Source organism: Mytilus californianus, unplaced genomic scaffold (assembly GCF_021869535.1).
Source record: "Mytilus californianus isolate M0D057914Y unplaced genomic scaffold, xbMytCali1.0.p SCAF_7, whole genome shotgun sequence".
Classification (NCBI taxonomy): domain Eukaryota; kingdom Metazoa; phylum Mollusca; class Bivalvia; order Mytilida; family Mytilidae; genus Mytilus; species Mytilus californianus.
In genome coordinates this window covers 9,548,380-9,554,379 of record NW_026262723.1, presented here as the reverse complement: position 1 = coordinate 9,554,379, position 6,000 = coordinate 9,548,380, and the positions used below count along the sequence as shown (strand labels likewise).

General features: G+C 30.7%; 1 protein-coding gene across 1 annotated transcript in view; it reads left to right on the top strand.

Moving 5' to 3' along the window:
• The first annotated feature begins 4,173 nt into the window (after positions 1–4,173).
• Positions 4,174–6,000, top strand: part of LOC127709113 (prostaglandin reductase-3-like) — a 37,426-nt gene continuing 35,599 nt past the window's right edge. The window contains exon 1 of the mRNA XM_052214463.1: positions 4,174–4,306. The gene's annotated coding sequence lies outside the window, so the exon portion shown is untranslated. The remainder of the gene's footprint in view (positions 4,307–6,000) is intronic.

Sequence of the window (6,000 nt, the reverse complement as noted above, 5' to 3'; positions counted from 1 at the left end):
AAATTGTAGTAGAAATGATGGAGATCTGAAACAATAAATCAGTTAATTAATAACAATCATAAGGATATTCCTCTAGAGAAGTAGAATACACTTTTGAGTTGTTGGTTTTTTTACAAGTTACCATGCAGAATGGGATAAATCCTATTCCATCTTCTCCATGTGCATGATACAAACATGCATTCAAAGAGTATTGGGTTTCATGAATGACTGGTTTTAAAAGTTCTGTATTTCCTCTATGGACACGTGGTAACACTGGCACAGTGGTATTGTGTGAAGGTTGGTTCATAAATTTGTTCTTCTCAAAAGGATTAGGCGATACTATTCTGTCGTTTGCAGTTTATTTTGTAAATGAAAATTGAGTTGGCTCATTGTGTGATCTCACTGATCTGCAAGTAGTAGCTGTTGAGGAAATGTTTTTACATTGCATTCTTAGTATTTGTATTAGTTTTCTTTACATAGAAGTAAATTGATGTGTGTTTTTTGTAAGGTAAATGTATCCTGAGACTGCTATAACACATATAGTAGTCTCAGGTGTATTAGATATCTGAAAGAATATATAACAAGGACAGCATAAATTATAACAGGAGTTTTAGAAATGAGAATAATGGAAAAAAAACTAAGAAAAATGGACCAAAAAATAAAGAATAGAGACTAATGGTGTGCTACAATATAAAAAATAGAGAAAAGTGGTGTGCTATAATATGAACAATTATAGATAATAATGGTGTTTTATAATATAAAGATAAGAGAATACCGTGGTGTGCTAGAATATAAGAATAGATTGATTGCTGGTTGCTTGGTTATCATCTAGTGGTAAATATACTGCAAACATGTTCAGGACGAACAGAAATTATCAATAAATATAATAAGTATAAAAAAGAAGATGTGGTATGATTGCAAATGAGACAACTCGCCACAAGAGACCAAATGACACAGAAATTAACAGCTATAAGTCCTGCAACCTGCAAAGGGGCAGCAATTTAGCCTTTAGTACAACGGTCCACCTACGAACCCCTCTCATAGCACACAGAGAGCGTGTTACCCTCTATACACGAGTGCTATAACATTTAGAACAGACTTTCGCGTACTATATTGGAAAACTTGGACTGATCATGTATGACCATTTACCAATTCAGTTTTTTCTTTTTTTTTTAAATGTACATGTTCAAAATTCAGGTCAAAAAGGTCACCGTTAGCTACAGTTTATAACCGTTTTTGTAGAAATTTAAGCTAGACAAGTAGTTAATGATAAAGTATTTTAGATAAAAGTCATGGCAAAAAAATAATTAAAACTTATAAGTATTTTTAATCAACGAAAAAAATATCCGAAATCTGAAGTACGATGTGAAGGTTTATTTTGACTATTGATATTACATAAATGTTTATAAACCACTGAGACAAGAATACATGTGAAGTGGTATTGGAAGCCGTTTATTTGACATCATGTATCTATTAAAAATGCATATCACTGTCAAGTTGGGCATCACTGCGTGAGCTACAAGAACATAGAATGTCAGTTTAATAATCACATATAGATATACTAGTACACTGCTTACTGTTTTTTTATCATTAATAATTTGGGGATAACGGAAGAGCTATTTATGGATGATGTTCTATATTTATAAATTTTTGTTACGCCCCTATACATATCTGACCAGTCCGGTTAATCAACCCATACGCTATATTTATATATGCGTCTAGGTAATCGAGACTAACAACCTCATTGTTGCCAAACTAGTGATACAATAGATAAACAACTTCGAGCACACCGCCACCGAGGCCCGCTACCTTTGAACATAAGTGTGTATTGACTGCTTTTTATAAACTTTACTAGACTGTGTCATCTATTTCAATTTTTATGTATAATTCATATTGATATTCAATATTTTTTTATAATTACTTCTTTTAAAATTGAATTGATCGGAATGTTGTTTACATTTTAAACTTTAAATAATTTATCTTCCAAATTTATTTTATATGAATAGATCGAAATTCGAAACTGTAGAATTTCAACTAAAGTAGTATCATATATCTTAGGTTTAAAAGACATAAACGTAATTGATTACAAGTTTTTGTATCGCTTTACATAAAGGTAGACATTTGTGGGTTTTCTTGATTGATTTCCTTTTTGCTAGTTGATTCATGATAAGATTAGAATTTCTGTGTATCCTGGATATGACCATGGGACCCTGCATTCGCTTCTTTTCCGACAGTGTTACGGTTCCTTCAAATTTTTTGCAATGGAGCAGCCCCGGAATGATTCACTCTAGACAGTTTTTGGATGAAACTATAATTTTGCCAAAATCTGTTGAAATCGCAGTTTTTTTTTGTCTCTTTTATTATCTATAATGTAGTCATTTGTTCGGAAAAAAAGCCAAAATGATATTGAAACTTCTAAGCACGCTTATCATTTTTCTTACTGTATACTTGACTAAATATAAATGGAATTTTAGAAAGTTGACTTGCTGTGAAATAAATTCAGGATAATTGGCGTTTTTTATTTGTCACCGAATTCCTTTTTGGGTTCATATTAGTAACAGTAGTTTTCTTGATTAAGAAATATCAAAAACGTCGAAATGCACAATGTTACATGTAAAGCAACAATATGTCAAAAGTAAAATCACAAAAATACCGAACCCCGAGGAAAATTCAAAACGGAAAGTCCCTAATCGAACGGCAAAACCAAAAGCCCAAACACATCAAACGAATGGATAACAACTGTCATATTCCTGACTTGGTACAGGCATTTTCTAATGAAGAAAATGGTGGATTAAACCTGGTTTCGTAGCTAGCTAAACCCCTCACTAGTATGACAGTCGCATTAAATTACATTATATTGACAACGATGTGTGAACAAAACAATTTTCAATACCAACACGGTAACAGTTGATACAGTTAATGGTCCATGTATTGTTTAAAACAGAAATTAAAGTAACAACAACATATTAACAACTGTTTTTTAAGAGATTGATTTTAAAGAAAATCTATTATAATTGGTTTTAGGCTATTGGATGATTGTAAGACAATTTGAAGAACGTTATTAGTCGATTTTACATGCTTAATATACAAATGCACATCTGTTGTTGAGGAATTTACTAAAATTTCAGAAATAAAATATTTTTTTGTATAGTTATACTTTAAGGGAGCAACCATTTATTGTGGGGGGGGGGGGGGGGGGGGTTATGATTTTTTTTTTTTTTAGTTTTTCGACACTTTCAATCAAATTATTTTTATCAAAATTTAACACTATAAGGTATGGATAAAATCTGGATTTCGAATATTTTTTTTGTCATCTGCTTGTCATCAAATTGGGAATCAGAATATCTTTTAGGAAAAAACCATACCCCCGCCCCCCTTTTTTTGTAGTTAAATGGTCGTTCCCTAATTGACCGTAGTTGTATGGAAAATTCGTGACATGACATGAAAAAATCACTAAAGTAACAGTTATGGTATCAATCATATTGTATGTAACAGATGCTCGAAAATTAGCGATACTAAACAGCCTTACACAGATGAAAACAAGTACTAGTTAAGCAAATGGCTACATTTCGTAAGTTTAGTAGTTTTTTTTATCTCGAAGAACCGTTAATGAACTATAATTTCAACTAAAAGATACAATCTTAAACATACATATTGAAGTTGGCGAATGTGTCGTCAATGAATGTTAGGATATGTGCATAAGTTTTGTTTAAACGGATTAAATGACGTAAAAACTCACCAAAGTTATTAGGCTAGAAACATATTCTAGGCTTATAAATTGGGACATCAGACGCGTAAAAACTGTCTCAATGTTTCATCGAAAATTATTTTTTGAGCCACAATTTCATTTGATATCGGGTTTTTAGGGTAAAATTAATAAATTGAATTTAACCGAAGGATATCAAGCAAATGAATTAATTTGTATATGAAAAACTATTTATGGAAGTTCTTTCATTAAGGATTTTTTTTAAATGTCCTTGCTATACATTTTCTGGTGACTATTATTTTTCCAAACTCTATTTAAAAGACATTTTCTTGTCTCTTTAGTTATTTATAATTTGGTTAATTGTTCGTCAAAAACCGAAAATGTTATTGACACTTTTAAACTTCCCTTTGACCCCCTCATCACACGATCCTTGATTTTTTTTTGTTGACGAGTTTATATCATTCTTCTTTCCAGTCTAATTACAGTGGTTTAAATAAAATTTAATGCACACAGGTGAAAAGCATATATTTTAAAAACCTTAGGTAGACTGTGCAATGTGTGTATGTATGTGTACTGAGATTTGTAAATAAGATAAGGGGCTTATCTCGTTCGACTTAACAGGTAGTACATATATTTTTTTCTTATTTACCTCTATTCAGTGTAATCTATTTTATATGATTTTTGTTGATTTTTTAATTTGTGCATAATTTATTACAGTCTACTTTTAAAATTAACAAACTGTTTTCTACTATTATGAAGTAAGCATAATCAATTGAAGCTATAAAGCAATGACACACAAGATTTTAACTTCCTTTGTCTCAACATGCTCAAGGACAAATTGTTAAAAAGGAGATGTATATTATATGAGTTATAAATAATACTATAAGTAAAAGTCAACATATTTCGTGTTTAGATAGTTTATATAATTTATTCAAATTGATGAAAGCGGTATGGTAACTTAATTCTGTCATATCGTATCACTTAGTCCAATTAGAAACATAATTGAGGAAACGCTACAATCATGGTGTTTTCAAGAAGCTAAATATATACAATAAATAAATGTTTTAACTTATACATTTTCAAAGAATACAAATTGTAATTTTTTGATTATTCATGCTCGTACATCCGAAAGCAATGCGAGGTTACCTCTATCTGACGGACATTTCTTTTTCCTGCATATTTTTTAAAAAGGAACTAAAATCTACCACAATCTATTTAGAATTGCAGTTATGCATTCACTAATATAATTCATAATTTTATAAGAATTTATAAACTTAGGTTTTTATAACAATAGATATTTATAAGTATAATTTATCATGATTTAGCTAAACCCTTAAAGTCAAAATATCGAGCATGGGTAAGGGAGCTACCATTTGATTTTTATGGGGGGGGGGGGGTAAACACTGTCTCAATGTTTCATCGAAAATTATTTTTTTAGCCACCATATCAGGTTTTTTAGGGTAAAATTAATAAATTGGATTAACCGAAGGATATCAAGCAAATGAATTAATTTTTATATGACAAACTATTTATAGATGTTCTTCCATTAAGGATTTTTTTAATGTCCTTGCTATACAGTTTTGGGTGACTATAATTTTTCCAAACTCTATCAAATAGACATTTTTTTGTCTCTTTAGTTATTTATACATTTTGGTTAATTGTTCGTCAAAACCCGAAATGTTATTGAAACTTTTAAGCACGCTAATCATTTACCTTATTGTGAATTTAAGTTAATAAGATAATATACCGGTAAATGGACTTTTAGAAAATTGCCCTGCTTTGAAATAAATTCAGGCAAAAACGCATTTTTTGATTTGTCCAAACGAAAAGGGAATGTACGCAAATATACTCGGACCAATTGGCCATACCTTTTTTATGAACTCTAAACTTTTCTTTGACCCCCTCCCTTCCATTTATTTTGAAGCCCCCTTGATTGATTTCCTTTTTACTAGTTGATTCATGACAAGATTAGAATTTCTGTGTATTCTGGATATGATAATGGGACCCTGCATCCGCTTCTCTACCGACAGTGTTACGGTTCCTCCAAATTTCTTGCAATAGAGTACCTTCCGGATTTATTCACTCTAGACAGTTTTTGGATGGAATTATAATTTTGACAAAATCTGTTGAAATCGCGGTTTTGTTTCTTTTTTATTATCAATAATGTGGTCAATTGTTCGGGAAAAAAGCCAAAATGATATTGAAACTTCTAAGCACGCTTATCATTTATTTTACTGTAAATTTTAGTAAACATAAATTGACTTTCAGAAAGTTGACTTGCTGTGAAATAAATTCAGGATAATTGGCGTTTTTTA